At 36.7% G+C, this 18,301-nt stretch overlaps 1 protein-coding gene across 5 annotated transcripts in view; it reads left to right on the top strand.

Annotated features, from left to right (window-relative positions):
* Positions 1 to 18,301, top strand: part of LOC131682572 (semaphorin-1A) — a 531,458-nt gene that overhangs the window by 403,185 nt on the left and 109,972 nt on the right. The gene's annotated exons all lie outside the window — the stretch shown is intronic.

The raw sequence follows: 18,301 nt of genomic DNA, 5'->3' as shown, positions 1-18,301 counted from the left end.
CTGTACAAAACAACCAGCGCATTCGACAAGCTGCTGATGCATTTTGAATGAACTCTCAGAAATGGTCAGTGGGTTTCCATACAATTTAATAGATCATTTTCACTTTTACTGCAAGAAAATAATATTTATATTACTATGTTGCATTCGAGTGGGACGGAAAGAGTAGTCGATTCTTTATTCGTCTCGTGCCACACTATTTCGTTTATTACTCGGCCTACAATTCATGGATTGTGCTTAATATAGTAACAAATGATTTTCCACATTTTAGAAATGTTTTTTACATTTCTTATAAAAGAAATGTATAGAATTCGCTCAAACTTTCAAGATTTTTTCCGAGGCGCGGAGGGCCGAGTTTTATATACCAATCGACTCAGCTCGACGATTTGGGACAATGTCTGTGTGTGTGTATGTAACGGACAAATTCTCATTCGTGTTTCTCAGCAATGGCTGAACCAATCTTATCCAAACCAATTTTAAATGAAAGAACTGAAAAACAGTATGAACGCTATTAATTTGTTTTTGATTATGATGTTTAGTTTCCAAAATATGAATGTTTGAATGCGTAAAAATGGCGTTTTTTTGCAGTTTTTTTAAATAATCTGCCGAAATTGACAATATAGATAACAAGTTTATATGTTTTTAGACAGCTTTAACGAATACCTTTCGAACAAGCTATAGATTGTTGAAATCGGACTATTATCAAAAGAGATATTTAACATTAAATGCGGACGACAGATTTTTATCATTTCCCATTGCCAGAAATATGACCAAAAACATGTAATCTATTATTAACGCCAAAACGGCTTATTTTAGGTCAATAGTAGCTTCGGAGAATTTAATGGAGGTAATATGCCCTTTCTTTTGGTGTTGTGCTTTTGCTGATTAATCCCCCTATGAGTGAGATATTTTCACAAATTTTCTTGGAAGTGATTATATCGAAATGATGTCTTCAGCAAATTTGTAGCTCTTACTTTTGCAAATAACTTTACTGAAGACTTCAAATATCTATTTTGAATACTTTAAAAGTTATGGCTTGTTGTTTGTGGATTACTCTTTGTCGCCTAATAATTGTTCAATATAGTAATAATCCATTGAAATAAGCCAAACATTATTTCGATAAAACGAATTTTGTATTTCATTTTTCTATCTACAACCGCTAGAAATAATCACTGAACACTTCCAAGTTGTCTGGAAGGAACTTAATAACTTATCAGTACAAAAATGTTCATTTGTGCGAACCTTCTGACTGCAATTTTTCTAACTTATAACCATCGGTTCGATCTGAAACATATCGGAAAATGAAAAGCGAAATAAATAACTCCAAGCAACGGCGTAGCCAAGAGAAGGTTTTGGGGTTTAACACAATACAACCCCCACCCCCCACCACACCCAAAAAAAAATATTGGATTGAAGTTGAAAATTTATTGATGCTGACTGATTTAATTCAATATCACAATAACAATTATCTGATCCGTACATTGATAACCTGTTGTTGTTGTAAACATCATGAGGACTTTTGATAAATTGTCGGAATGGGGTCCTGATATGTAACTGATCTATTGGTCGTGATTTCACAGTGGTCTAATAGCATCAATATCAAATTCCTGCCTGAAAACATTCCAATAGAAAATTCCAGAGTTCTGTAATCAATCATAATCCTCAGATTTATTTTCAAATTGAGCTCGTTTTTGTAGAAATGTACTGTAATAAGGGTCTTTATTTAATAGAAAGCGAAGTTAAAATTGATTTAATGTCTATGAAACATAGAACTGCTCACCAAAAAATGCATAACTTTCAACATTTGCTAAAAATGTTTTTACCTTTCTCATTCACTCTAAAATTCGTCAATCTAATTCCGACCGGGAGGGCTGAGTGTCATATGCCAATCGACTCAGTTCATCGGAAAATGTCTGTGTGTGTATGTGTGTATGTGGAAAAAAATGTGACCTCTGTTTCTCAGAGATGGCTGGACCGATTTGCACAAAGTTAGTCTCAAATGAAAGGTACAACCTTCCCATCGGCTGCAATTGAATTTTTTCTTAATTGGACTTCCAGTTCCGGAGTTACGAGTTGAAGAGTGCAATCACACAGCAAATTCCCATATAAAGTGATATGAAAAATTTTCAAAATCAAATTTGTATTTTTGATGCCAAATGACTTTATAATGCATGAAACATTGAGATTTGATGTAAACTCGAAAAAATAATGTTTGGCAAAAATTGACTTTTTTGGACTTTGGTACATTTTTGCCTTTCTCATATAGAAAGGTTATGCAATCATTCTAAAAGTCGTCAATCATACCGACCCGGAGGGTGTATCCAGTGAGGGGTTGCTACTTTAAAATTAAAACTAGTTTAAAATTTCTTAACAAGTTGAAAATTTTTGGTAGGACCCGGACCTCCCGGATCTTTCTCCATGATCCGCCGCTGGTTTCAAGCGATGTTTCAGTATCACATAGTATCTCAAGATCGTGGCTGTCGATCCATTGTACGTATGTCCAAATCGTACTGGATATGTAATATTCATTTCCACCATTGTATTGAACATAACCAGCTATGGAATCGTAGTTTGGACAAATGAAAAAAGCACAATGCACCACTAGGTGGATTAAAACAGGTTTTTATTTTGGGAATGCGTCGAGTTGAGATGAAAACGTAATATGATTAATAACGAGGATAACACTTTCCGGATGTAGAGATAAATTTATGAAAAATGACGATTTCCATTCGATTCTAGCAGGTTCTGATCGATTTTGATGAGCATTTGATTTTTGTTTTATGACCAATTATATGTATAGGTCAAATGTTCAAAAACAGTAATTTAAGGTCAAGATAACATCATTTTGAAACCGCTAATTTCGGAGGTTTAGTATCTTCGATGAGTTTTACAAACGTTAAACAGCGCATCATTTGATAAAATAATTTTGACGATATATCGTCCAAGAAGTATTTATGGTGAATTTTCTCAGGTCAATATTCATGACTACACTAAAGTCTCAACAAATTCGCTAAAGACACGAACTCTGTTACTATTTTCTGAAAAAGTAATTCTGCATAATTTTAAAACTTCAAAAATTACGGTTTCGGAATTATGCCGTTTGGACAGTAAGATCGATTTTCACCAAACCCCAACCAATTGTAAAATTGGTATTGTAAAAAAAACGTTAGAGCGATACTTCAATGCTGATAGGTGCGACCGAAAAAGTAAACAATCGCCAAAGGGGAGATACTATCATTTTGTCAATTTCAATAGCAACAACAAATTTTAATTTAATAATTTCAAATACTTCATGAAGTTTTGGGTTTCGATCACTGATTCATGCAATCTAGGATGTAAAAAACACAATAGTTCTTAAATAGGAAATAAAACCAAGTCTGGAAATATTCACTGTTGATTTTCTTTGAATGGTGTCACTGCTAGTATCGCTTTTTTCAAGAAAAAGCGTTGATTTCTTAGTTCTCAGTCGCGTTGGAAATTTGAGTAAAGTATAAACTTCAAATCGATTCAAAAAAAATTCGATTTTTTTGGCTTAGTACAATATACATAACCCCTTTAGGAAAATTCAGTTTTCCCACCACAATGCATTTATTGAGGAATTTAGATATTTTATTAACAGAGCATTAGCAATAATTCGTTTGTATGTTTATTTTATGGGCCATTTTTTCGCTTTCCCATTGATTTGGTTTGAGATTTCTAGCACTGATGTTGTCCTATGTTGATTTGAGCGATTCTCTGAGTCCTGCCACTATCCCAGGTAGTATGTGTTATCAAAAACATCGCGAAGCATCAAGTTCTAAATGTTCTCAAACGATATAATATCCGAAGAGAGTGATAAGAGTTATAAGAAATGTCTCATCACACTGTTAGGTGGATTAAAAGCGTTTTTTATATAAAACTTTAACTTTCAAACTCTCGTGCTAGTGCGCTGAGTGCGCTATTTTTAGAACGTCTCTCGAAAAAACACGATTTGCGGTGTTATTGCCATTCAAAAACAACTCCACCGATTTATTTTAAGCTTTGCATACATATTCAATGTATAAAATACCTAACCCCTACGTTAGGTTTTCGAGATAATTTTCCAGTTGTATTCAATCGATTTTCTAGACTTTTTACATAAAAATACTACTTAAAGTGTGCCGCATTCAGACTTTGCTCTGAAATGTAGAGCCAGGATTAACTGCAAACTCGAGTTATGGGAAGAATTATTATAAAACGGGTACACACATTTTGTGCGGTCATTCTACTACCTACAAACAAGGGTATATAGAAATAGCCTGTGCGGACAAAGATACAGCTATATTGCTGTAGAATGCCACAGCTACGATCCAGCCATGGGAAGGCGCTTCATTGAAGGCCGTTGAAAAGTCACAGATTCCCAAACAGGCGGTTTTCCTTGTGTTTTTCTCGACAACATCGACAGATCCGATGGGAACATCCTCCGCCTGGTGTTGGGCCAGAACGACATTTTCTGTACAAAACGCTGGAGGGTCGTGAAAAGAAGTATGGCCTTCAAAACGGTAGAGCTCCTGTTAGCGGTAGATGAGGCTTCAGTGAAACTGATAACCTCACAACACAACCAACTGAACTAAGTGTTCGGAAAGGCTAGAGAGCGCCAGTTGAAGGGTTCCCCGATCTTCGCCGAACATGGAAGATCTAGGCAAGTATGGACTGAAAAAGCTCTTGTGTGGTGATCCAACACGGAACACCTCACGACGGACTTCTGTTCATAACAAGCCTACAGCAACGGTAACGAGTGCATCGGTGACAGCCCGTCTCACGAGCCATACACAAAAGCACCATACCGTATGCGACTCACGAACTAATACACAAGGAGAGGATCGAAAACCCCCTGTAGGCGAAGGTGCCCAAACGGCAAAAGCCGAAGGTAATATTGGGCCAAAAAAGGCCACTGGATCGTCGAACAGCACACAGCCGTAGGTACAAAACAGAAGACGAAGCATTGGCCCCAAAAATCGACGGCAAAGAAATACCGAAAAAATGAGCAGCAATCGCTGTATTCAAGTGAACCTCCCTCATGCAAAAGGTGTCCTTGCCCGGAAGTTCACCAGAAACGCCTAGACATCGCTCTTCTACAGGAGCGGTGGGCAAATAAGCAGTTGGTTTAAAGAACGGGGAGTAAGATCCAATCTCCAGCAGATCTGGATAATGCGGCAATCGGCCTATAAAAGAGCATCATAACCATCTATAATACCAGTTCCCTCTTGTAACGAGGTCTGTATGTCGTGATTTTCCTTTGTGGAACGAAAATCTAGCAATACTTCGAAAGGAAGCTAGGCACCTGTTCAATAAAGGGAAGATTACTGGTAACTGGTCAGACCACAGGACCGCTCTTACCAAATACAATGCTGAGCTGAGAAAAGTAAAAATGGACCACGATATTTGAACGGAGCACTTATCGAAAGTTGCGTTCAACAAGTACCAGTTTGCATATCAAAAAGGCAAATCTACGGAAACAGCCCTGTATACCATAGATACATTTACCCTCGATTTCAAGGAAATAGCAATTTGTGCTTTTCTTGACGTCGAGAGTGATTTGATAATACGTCCAACATATCAATTAACAAGGCCTTTGTCAAAAAATCGATAGGGAACTGGATTCTTGTAATGTTCATGAGTCAAGAGGTATCACAGCCATGTTGGAAGACACGAAAACAACTACAACAGCCAATAGAGGCTGCTCCAGGGAGGTGTGCTATCACTCCTGTGCTGGTCACTAATGGTAAACAATCTTCTCAATGAACTGACTGAAATGACATTGCACAGTGGTCCAGATCGCTAATTTAGGAGGAATTTTTACTTTCTGACAAACCTGTATAATTTAGCCGTATCATGTCTTAGGATGAATTTGTGTACATCAGAAGATGCTTCTTTTTATTGGAATAGTTATTAGGGTGGTACTAATTTATCTAAAATACGACAATAAACTTTTTACTGATGAAAGATAGAGCTCCACAGTTTTCCACAAAGTTGTAAAGTAACTTATTTTAAATAAATTTGTTAAATATATTAAAGCTTTATCTCTTTTAGTTTTTGTTATACAAGAAATTAAAAAAAAAAAGATTAGGGTGTTCCTGAAAAAAATCGTTTTTTTAGCATAACTTTCGTATCTTTTACATTTTGTTAATACAACCTTTGAACAGCTTATTGAAAACTTCAAGCCGAGTATTTTTCTCCAAGATACCGAAAGTCTAAATTTTTTCTTTAAAAAGTTATGGACACTTTTCGTTAAAAAAATAGCCTATTTCAAGGCTCAATATCGCTGATACGAGCACCTAAAATTGAATACTGTTTGAACCACATGAAAGACCATACTTTTTAGTATATTTGAGCAAAAATTGGCGAATACGTTATTTTTTTTAAATTTGCAATTTAGATTTAAAGTTTGTAGTTTTGCAGGTTCAACGCATTTACACACATATCGTTGTATTATGAAAAAAGCCACTTTTAAATGTCATTCTCTCATCGCATCAAGGTTTGCATAAGTGGAACGACTGTCAAAAAATGTTTTCTGATTTTATTCGTTTTAAATAAAGCTAGTAAATATGGATATTAGTCGAAGAGAGTTAGCGAATTTGCTTATCACTGGTAAAAAGACAGATGAACAGCTTAAGTTAATTACAAGTAGTAATCCAAATGTAAAATTGAGACTTGTTAATGTTCGAAAGAAATTTTATATTTTGTTAAAACAACCTTTTAGAAGAAAGCTTTTAGAAAACTTCAATCCACGTTTTTTCATAACTCTGAAAGTCTAACTTTATTCTTTCAAAAGTTATGGAAACTTTTCGCTCATAAATAGCCCTTTTTCAAATGTCATTATCTCTGATTGGGGCAAATAAAATTAAGTTCGGATTGAACCATAGAAAAGAACATACTTTTAAGTATATTTGAGCAAAAATTGGAAAATATTATTTTTTAAACATGTAGTTTTAAATTTATTAACCAAATTTTTAAATTTTTTTAAAAGAAATTGCCTAAAGCCTTTTTATTTCCTTTTCTGTTTTGCTTACATATCAACAATACAGAATGTGTTCATTGAAATAATTTGGCTATAAAAACAATTTATGATTTATATAAGGAGAATTTATTCAATGCCAAATTAGTTCAAAAGTAGGTGCATTGCATTTTCAGGTGTATCCAGCGATGCTCGTTGAATTCGACGTTTACATTTAAGAGAAATTATAGGATCTGATGAAACAAGAAGTCTCTTGAAAACGTCATCAAGATTGACGAGTCGATCGAATTTGCGTGCGTGGAATTCTCGAAATCTGCGAATACTTTTATTCTTGGTTTCTTGAACTTCTTCACTGCACATACCTACTGGCAGCATGTTATGTTGAATAATGCTTCCTCCATGGACCAGGAGTTTATGCACGGTTGGTGAGAGAGCGTACCAGCCATACAGGCGTACATAAAGCAATCATGTATCTTCGGCGTAACTCCGGTAAGCATCCGCGTTGATTCCCAATTTGCTGTTGATGATTGTTAACAGCACATACATACGTTCTAGCAACATTTCGTCCAACCCGGTTTCTTCTGCAACGACATCTCGGTTTTTGAAAAATTTTCGAGCTGTGTTACCATCGTTAGAATTTCCGCCACCTGGCAAAGGTTCGCTAATAAATTCTCCTTATATAAATCATAAATTGTTTTTATAGCCAAATTATTTTTAATGAGCGCATTCTGTATTGTTGTATGTAAGCAAAACAGAAAAGGAAATACAAAGGCTTTAGGCAATTTCTTTTATGTCGCTATGCGACAAAATTTAAAACTTTGGTTAATAAATTCAAAATTACATGTTTAAAAAAATAATATTTTCCAATTTTTGCTCAAATATACTTAAAAGTATGTTCTTTTCTATGGTTCAATCCAAACTTACTTTTATTTGCCCCAATCAGAGATAATAACATTTGAAAAAGGGCTATTTATGAGCGAAAAGTTTCCATAACTTTTGAAAGAATAAAGTTAGACTTTCAGAGTTATGAAAAAAACGTGGATTGAAGTTTTCTAAAAGCTGTTCAAATTAGAGCGCAGCAATGCAAATGGCAGCATCATGTTACCGGAGGAAGACAAAAAGATGCAAAAATTTGTCATGCTTCCCTTGCATACATTTCGTTATTTTCAATCCTCTCTTCGGCTTTCTTCTGGATGAGTATGGCTTTTTTGCTCGCAATAAAGATGGCAATAAATAAGTCAGTTTATCAGGTAGGAAAGACAAACACTGTCGAATTACACTAATAAAATAAAATACCAATTAATGCGTAGAAAACTACGCATTTTCAATAACAGTGGAATAACCCATTAACTGTCAGCTTAAAAGCCAACTGTCAAAATTATATTTAAAAGGAAATTCCGGACAAACCGTTACTCGCCAATGGCAGTAAACAAAAGAAAAAAGTTTTCTCTTCCATTAACTGCTATGAACTGTGTTTATCCAGTAACGGTTTGTCCGGAATTTCCTTTCAAAGAGAATTTTGACAGTTGGGCCGTAATCATATGCTTGTCGAGATATGTCTAATAGTTTCATGGCACCAATTACAACCGATGGTTCAGCCACCTCTAACTCGACGAGCGCCTATTCAAACTGAATAAAAACATGCATATGTATACCAATTTATTTTCTTTTGTGCATTTAATATTAAGTCACTTTAGGGACCATCCATAAATGACGTAACATTATATGGGGGAAGGGGGAGTTTTGTAATTTGTGATGATGTGTGACGACAAGGGGGTAGGGGATCATGTCATGCTACGTAGCTTTTTTAAAGGGAATAGGGGTTTACCTGATGTCACGATAATCTTACCAGTTTCATCTAACTGACATAGTTTTTTTATTAGATTAAATTTTTTGTGGGGACAAGGGGAGGGGTAGGGTTACCGTCAAGTTACGTAATTATCAGGGGGGAGGGGTATTTAGAGGATTGTGACGAAATGCTACGATGCGGGAGGGGGGTGTTAAAATCACTCCAAAAATGCTACGTCATTTATGGATGATCCCTTAAAGTGCTTTCCCAGGCCAACTTTCAACTATCCAACACGTTAAAATTCTAAGTTCAGAAACATATCGGCTACAAGTTGACAAAATTGTTCTTAAACACTATGGAATGAGATATTTGACGAAGAAAAGCTATTTTAATGCAAGAAAATTTCGGAATGAATTTACTCATTTTCTTTAACTTGAATTTGTTGTTTTTTAACATTGACGTGTAACGCAGATCAGAACGCAGCCATATAAATGACAGCATCGTTTGATTAAAGCTTACTAAATATTTTAAGCCGGTTTAAAAGTTAGTCCGGTTTAAAAACAGTTAGTACGCCTCTGTGCTTACGGCTATTAGAGTGTTAAAGGGTAAACCACTATTTGATGGGGATATAAATAGTCACCTGAGTATTTAAAGGAACTCAAACTGTCCTGACCGCCGTTCAAAATCAAATGTAGGCTAAACGGAACTTCGATATCTCATATGAAGTCCACATAGTGGATCGTCAGTTATGGAATGTAGGGGGTCCCATACTACCTCGAGGTACAACATCATTTTATGCGGATGGTTCCAAAATAGGCTCGGGAGTCTTCGGACCCAGCATTAAAGAAGCGATACCAATGGTAAAGTGGCCTACAGTTTCCCAGACATCCACTAAATCCTGTTGCGAATACCTTATTTTAATTTTATTCAAGAACATTCCAATAAACATTTCGGTTCGCTATTGCATCAATGAAGACGCATTCCTAATACAGTCATGGTTGAAACAAATTTAACACAACGTCAATGTTAATGTACTTTCTTGTTCGTCAGTGCTATATGGGAAAATATTTTCCACAATTTGAATTTCGAATTTTAGTTGAAAAGATATAGATAATATCTAACATCAGATGTTCAAACCATGACATTTTTAAGAAATAAGTTGTAATAACCATATCGTGAAACGCAGTGGCACATCTTTAAATAATTTTTTTTTGCAACTCAGCTCAGATATATAATCAAATGTTGCAAGCCTCCTACGGTTGATGATATTTCCAATCGATTCCACAGCTTAATCCGCAAAGATTTTGATTTAAATCGAATCAATCCGATCAACAATACTTACACTACTAATTCCAACGTGAAGCTATTGCCCAGTATACGATGGAACGATGCTCAACTTGTTACTCGTCGGAAAGCTATCGCATGATCCTGTTACATCCGAATTCAAAGACACACGATACTGCGCTTATATTGATCGAAAGAAATTATTTAGATTATTCAATTTATACTCCAATGTTCCACAGTATATGTATGCTCAAGGATGAACGGAAACGACTGTTTCTCCTGTCAATGTGCAGAGTACATTCCGAGAGCTGTTGAGATGTTGAGATTACTTACGGCCACTTACCGCCTGACAAGTGGGCAGATTCTCCCTTGTGCATAGGGGAAGATGGAACTGTGGCGATGTATATACTATAATACCTATAGTTTAGATGGTCACAGATGAGGGTTTATTTGAAAGTAAACTAGTGAGTTTAATTATTGTTTGACTTCACGAGATTTTAAAATTTGAGTCAGATTTTCATCTGTAATATAAGAAACATAAATCGAGACCACTATTGGTGCCCCAACCATCCAGATATCCGCTACAACAAGTGCGTGTTAGAGCATATATTCTTTGCATCAAATGTGAACACTGTGCATCGTTTGGTAGCCACTGCCGGAAATGTTTGGCCTTCAAGCATGCGTTATTATTATTGTTATTATTCTGTAACATCGTTACGATTATCTGTAGACAAACATCCGAAGCATGCCATCTCTTTGCGACCAGTTGAGCTCGTTAAACTCACACACACACACATACACAAGTACCGGCACCGATACCATAGAGAAGCACTCAATGCCTTCCATTCCTCGATCTGCCACACCGTTCCGCTGATAAGATGGTAGAAGATTTGAAGTGGGTGAGTGACATGTGAAGGGCCCCCATCGTATGCGGATCCCGTATCGGTAGTGCCTCATCTGGAGATGTTAGGGAAAAGTAATCTAATATGCATCCCATCCCGCACGGTACCGTATCCAAGTCCATCCTTCGTTATCCTATAGTTGTCTGCTGACATGTCGCACCGGTACCGGACCGGACCATCAGCATTCTGTCGGCCACTCTGGTCTATTGATTGCACAATAATCCAATTCAAATGGGGACGTTCTGTTCTGGAGGAATTTAATATGATGCTAAAGTGCAAGGCTTTATATTTCACACAAATAACCAACAGTTCGGCTCCGATCCTGGTGCTGGAACTGGAGATACTGGACGTTGGAGGGTGATTAGAACTTTTTTTTTGCTGCAAGCGCATGGTGAAGAATTTTGATTACAGATCCAATTAGGCCGGTATTGCCGTGCATGAGCGGAATGAATATTTTTCCATATAATTTTGCAACGGAGGGGTTTTCTCGTGAAACAACGGGAAGTTTTAAATCCATAATCGTGTAGAATGTTAGTTTTTAAATTAATTTCTTAATTTCCTTGGGTGTGAATAAAAAGTGTATGATTGATTTAAACTTGGAATAGCTACCGAGGGACATTGATTCTGTGGTCAAATAGCAAACAAAGTTAAACTTGCGCAAATTTGTTTTATTGATATTTAATTTTAGCTTAAAATTTATTCTAAATGACCACCAATGCTGGCTGTAGTATTATTTATTGTATTCTATTGTAGACCATGCCAAACTGCGAATAAAATCTAAGAAAAAGTTCTTGATAAAATAATTGCGAATATTGCTGTAATTTTCAAAGACCCTATTAGAAAGATAATTGGTGGTTTCAGTAGAGTTTCTTATAGAATAATTTACCGCAACGCGGTAATAAAAATTACCGCTGAATTATATTCATACAATGTACATACCTTTAATACATTGTCTACAAAAGTTGATATCGATTCGATGCTTCAAAAGTTCGGTCAAATACAATTTATTGCACCGATAGTTTTTGTGATCAGACAAATTGAGATAGTTTCTGGTGGCTTTAAAAATCGAATTTTTGCAACTTCCCCTTTCCCTATCCCTAAGAATAAGGTTGCCTCACTATATCGCATGCCCAAAATTCATAAAAACCTAGTGTTTATGCGACCCATCTCGTCCAACATTAGTACGCCCACCGAGAAGATGGTTAGTTTGTTGGAGGATGAAATGAAAAAGTACTCCGCTACCCATGGAAAAAGTATAAAAAATGGCATAAACCAGGTGGAATAACTGAAGGTTTTTAAAACAAGGCTAGGGATTCGTTTGATGTGGCTGCCCTACTCCCAAACGTATCAGTGGCGGACGCTATAGAAAGCCTTCGACGATAACTGGACCGCATTTCGGCCTATCAGGTCGATGTTTGCCATTTGGTGGCAGAATGATGTATGAACCCGAACATTTTCACATTCGGAAGGAGTTCTACATGCAAACATTTGGCCTCAGCATGGGCAGCAAACTTTCACTACTCCGGACAGATTAATACAGCTGTGACCTCGAGATAGGCTTAGAAAAAGAAAGTCTTTCGGGGACGGGCATAGCGTAGTTGGTAAATCGATTGCCATGTACGCGGTTCATCTGGGTTCGATTCCCAACCCCGCTCATAAGGTTAGAGATTTTTTCAAAAGAGATTTCTCTAACCCAAAAAGAGGTGAATGACTCTAAGGTTAAAACCTCTATTCTCAAAAAAACTCTTCCCTTGAGTTTGGAGTTGCTACGTTAATGATATGTTTGCAATTTATTTATTTATTTATTTATTTATTTATTTATTTATTTATTTATTTATTTATTTATTTATTTATTTATTTATTTATTTATTTATTTATTTATTTATTTATTTATTTATTTATTTATTTATTTATTTATTTATTTATTTATTTATTTATTTATTTATCATCCTACCTAGTTGGTCTTAATGAATATGGGAATGGAAAAACCCAATTTGAGTGAAACATTAACCCTTCTCAAATTGGCATAAAACCCCATATCTTTTCAATACAGGACTTAACAATAAGCAATAATAACTTAAAAATAAAAAGATAGTAAACAAAAGTAAAAAATATTAAAGAAAAGCAGCAAATAAAAACATAGATTAAAATGTCGTCGGTAAATATCTGTCAAGTCAGAAACTCCTTAACAGTCGATTCTTGAAGGTAGTGGATGACACGTTGAAAGCGAAATCCTCAAACACATCGTTGAATGTGGCAGATATGAAGCGAAGCGGATCATGACCACCGTACATGGAGTTCCTATGTTCCAACAGCAAAAAGCTTCGTTGACGGTGCGCACGTTCCGGTACATAGATGTGGAGTAGACCCAATAATTCAGACGTATCTAACTCTCCTATAAGAATCTTGGCGACGAAAACAGTTTGGGCTACTCTTCTTCTTGTTTCAAGCGTGACCTACTAATCTACAGCGGTCTTCGTATGACGGAAGATTAATAGGGTCCAGCCACGGCAGGCTTTTTAATGCATAACAAACGATTTTTTCTGTGAATTGCTTCAATTCTTGCTATCCATGTTGTTTGATACGGAACCATATTATGGAGTTAGACCGTATCAATGCGCAATGCAGTGAGCGAGGACAAAAAGGGTTACTAAATTCATTTGAAATTTTAAACATGAATCCCATCTGGCGGTTTGCCTTGATAATGATATTGTCGAAGCGAGATCGGAAAGTGAGTGCAGAATCCAAAGTGACTCCAAGGTCACAAACTTGTCGTACACGCTCAAGCTGCTGATCGCAAGTACAGTAGTCACATGAAAATGGCTTGTGCTTGCGATGATGTGATATAACACTGCACTTGTGAATACTGTTTTTAAGAAGCACCAGTCATTGAAAGGGTCCAAGAGCTCTTGTAAAGCTAAGCAATGCACATGACGATAATGTATAGTTTAACGTCATCAGCGTAGGATATACGACAACCCGGTGGTAATACCGTGGCTAGATCATTGATAAAAAGTATGAATAAGAGTGGGCCCAAGTTACTTCCTTGAGGAACACCCGAGTTGTTCGAAAATGGGACAGAGAACACACATACAATTTTTACTACAAGTGTTCGATCTCTCAGATATGATTCGAGCCAACGAAACAGCTCAAGAGACACTCCTAATAACTTCAACCGTTCCAGAAGTATTGTGTGATCAACTCTGTCAAATGCTTATTTTAACTCGGTATATTGAGTGAGATTCGTGGAGGTTAATCTTTTTGGGATGAATCCGTGTTGATTAGGGGAAAGGTAGCTTTGGCAGGATGCATTAAGCACATCGTTCATTATGATTTCAAAATAATCGTAAAATAACACTATCTAACCCATGTTCTTGGGTTGTTAAGCTTCCGCCACAGCAAATAAAGTACTCGGTAGAGAGGGAAACCTCGGAAAAAGTGCCATTTACCCATTCGAGGATTGGCAATCTCAAAAAGCGCGTGAGTGCCAAATATTCTTTTGAACAATGGCATCTAAGAATGAATATCACCAAAAGACAATTCACTTAATCTTCACACAATTACTATAAAATACCGCTATCAAACACATTTCATGTACTAAGTTTGTCGTCCAACTCTAATACATGAATTGATACAAAATTAAACACTTCATAAAAACTATTAAATACAATACACATTGCCCTTGAAGGTTCGTTCTAACCACACTCGGTACGCTGAAAATCAAGTCTAAAAATATTCCGTATTTTGACCAGTTGTTCCACGTTTAAAAGGCGACAACGATTAATATAAGGTAGAACCTTAACAGGATCACACCTCGGTAAAGGTCTCAATGGAACCGAGGTTTCTGTTTGCCTTTGCTGTGATATGCGAATAGTGATCTTTAAACGACAATCGAAAATCCTTTCGAACACCAAAGTATTTGACAACCAACACTCTCCTCTCCATTTAACGTGTAATCCCATAAGATTGGATTTTTTACGCGAGAAATAAACTACAGAGCATTTGGAGAAACTGGTAGTTAACAAGTTACGAGTGCACCAATTACAGAGGACATCTAGTTGTTTCTGCAACTCAATACAGTCAGCTATAGATCTTATAATGAGAAACTGGTAGTCAGCGTAGACAAGTTTGCAACCAGCGGGGGTAACAAAGCAGACATCCTTAAAAATAGAGAAAATAACAAAGGTCCTAGATTACTGCCTTGTGGCACTGCCGAATGATTGGTAAAACTATATTACTCACTGTTACAGAATTTACGGAAAGGGAACGATTTCTGAGGTATGATTTAAGCCATTCAATGAATTTTGGTGACGCTTATAGCTCCTTAATTTTTGCTAGCAGCAGAAAATAATCAACATAATCGAACGCAGCTTTTAAGTTAGTATACACGGTGTCTACTTGTGCAAGTTTTTAATGTAAAGTGAGGTGAACTAAGTTAAATTAGTGATTGTAGATCTACCAGGAAAAAAACTGTTGAGACGTATGACCTGGCTTCGCTAAGACGGACATGTGGCTCTGAGATCTCGACCAATTTGGATGCCTCACAGAGCGACGTTATGCCTCTGTGCTTTGTCACTATTTGCTTATCGACTTTCTTGAAAACAGGTAACACAAGCGATGTTTTCCAACACTCAGGAAACTTTGCTTGCGCAAGCGATTGGTTGAAGATAATTCGAAAAGGGGAACACAGTGCAGTTGAACATATTTTTCGGGATAGTAGCTGGAACTCCATCTAGACCCGCTGTTGCAGAGGATTTCAACTTTCGAACTGCCAGCTACAACGTCGTTCTCAGAAAAACTCATGTTCTATAGATGACATCGCAGGGAACATTGCAAAGGTCGAATTCTACCTGTTTGGAGTTGACCGAAACCTTTTTGAAGACACTTGCGAAGTGATTCGCGAATAAATTACAGTTGCCGTCTGGTATACTTGAAGATTCATTCGAAAAGAACATAGTAAAAGGTATCCCATTTTCTTTAAGCTTCCCGTTCACGAAAGACTAGAAACATTTTGGGTTCCGTTTATGGTCAGATTGTGTCTGTAGCACATACCTGGAGTAGAATTAACAGTTATACGACTTGTGATCTTTACAGGCGATTTTGTACTTTCGCTTTAACATGGGGTATCCATTTGTATACTGTCGGAGTACAGCTTCCCTTAAACGCTTTAGTTCTTGTAATCGTTGATTAGACCATGGTGGTTTCGGTGGTGATCGAGGCGGAGGAACATACACGCTGAAAAACTGTTTCAAAACAAACATCTTTCTACTGCAACATCAACATCAGCTTCATGGTTTAGCAGAGACACCCAGTCGATTATCTTTAGTGCTGTAAAAAGCCCAGTAAAGTCGAATTTCGAAAAGTCAAATTCTGCGGCTTCGGCAAATTCGTCAAATACTATTCGCTGTAGACAGGGAGAAATAACTGGAAGAGGAGGGCGGTATGCTACCGAAACATTACAGTTCATTGAAGCTTCCTCATTCAGGAACACATGACCTAGGGTACGATTTCGATGTTTTGTTATCGCGGATGTTTGCAGCATATTCAACAAAGACATCCCGTCAAGTAAATCTATCCTGAATCTCGAGATGGTCCAGTTTGACTGTTGCCTCAAAAAAGCAAAAAGTCCATTGAGGACCAAAAGAATGCGTGATGTCAAGTGCAGAGTCGATGTGCTTATGTATAATGGTTCCATCATAAGCGAAATCGGATACACAATACCCACACAGATTCTATTTTAATGAACACTTTGCAGGTTGCAGATATTGCCTGGGTTTCGTAGAGACGATAATCGATTAGAAACAGCGATGAGTACACCCTCACTACGTTTCTTCCTTGCCCTGGTTTCGTCCCGGTCGTTGCGATAAATCGTAGACTCATTTATTTTTGTGCATAGTCTTCTAATATTCTGATAATATATTTCATGCTGATAAAGTGGGCGGCCTTCTGATGGTAGATATCAAGCGAACACACTCTTTGTAATTACCAGGATTGTTAATACGATACATTTTTCACGATAATTTATCGGCGTTACTCGTTAACGATAATGTATCGTCATCGGAAACTCCGTTAACGATAATGTATCGTCGCCTTCATCGTCATCGTTGATAATTGTATCGTCGTTTTCATCGTCATCGTCGGTTCATCGATTATCGCGATACATTTTGCGTTACTTTCCCATTTATTGGAGTTGAAGTTGATCCGGTTAACTTTCAATTGTTTAGAAATAAATACCTATTGAAGGACATGTTGTTGGCGGTTGAAAATCAATAGTTTTGGACATTTTCTATGCACAGCGGGGTCCAACGATGCGTCAAAATGAAATTATTTAAACTTTTCGGGACAGTGTATAATATTGAAAGGAAAGTTGTTGGCAATTGAAAATCAATAATTTTGGACATTTCAATACGCAGAAGGGTCCGACGATGTGTCAAAATTGAATTTTTCAACTTTTCGAGTAAGTTTGTGCACAGAAGAGTCCCAGGTGCACAGTGTTTCCAAGCGGCAAAACGGTGATCAAAATTGTTTTGACCATGGAAAAAACAAAAATTTTGAGCTATTGTGTAATTAGTAATTTATATCACGCAAAATTGTAGTGTATTGACAAAAAACTTCTAAACCACTATTATTAGGCTATTCACAAATTACACTACACATTTTAGTGGTGTGGTGATTAACAGATTTTATTATAATTTTAATTTAAACTAGAAGATTTCGGATTTTAAAAAAGAGAATATACATACATATTTCCAATGTTTGATTTCTCGCTGACAACATTGACTGCGCTCTGCTTCTCGCTAAGCTGGACTTCAACGTTCCTGGTAGGTCTCTACGGAGAATAGACTTCTTTCGGCGCTCTACTCATCGCACGCAGTACGGCCAGAATAACCCGGTAGATGTTTGCTGTCAGCTCTTCAATAGCGTTTTTCATCATTTTGACTTTAACTTAAGTAGAGAAATGTTCAAATTGAAAATAGGTTTAAGTTAGTATAGTATTTCAGTCTGTACGAAAATTTACTAATTCGAAGACAATATGTATCTAATTACCTTTTCTAGTTAGTAAGCTTTTAGCTCCCTCCTACGTTTCATCTCTACACTATGTAACAAGATGCTTCATTCTTCCTTCTTTTACCCTTAAATATGTAGTGTAATTTATGAACGGCCTCATAATAGAGTTTTAGTCGTTTTTTGAATACAGTGAAGACCCGTTTTATCAAACCCTTGGCGAATTTTAGGCTGATAGAACGATGACATTGGCAAAATCGGCACATCTTTTTTTTCTGGTTCTGAAGAGACGAAGTCGAAACGCAAACACCTGGACTAACATATTTTTTCTTTCTTTTTAATAAATCG

This window comes from Topomyia yanbarensis, chromosome 2 (genome assembly GCF_030247195.1).
Source record: "Topomyia yanbarensis strain Yona2022 chromosome 2, ASM3024719v1, whole genome shotgun sequence".
Classification (NCBI taxonomy): Eukaryota; Metazoa; Arthropoda; class Insecta; order Diptera; family Culicidae; genus Topomyia; species Topomyia yanbarensis.
This window is presented reverse-complemented; position numbering and strand designations above follow the sequence as displayed.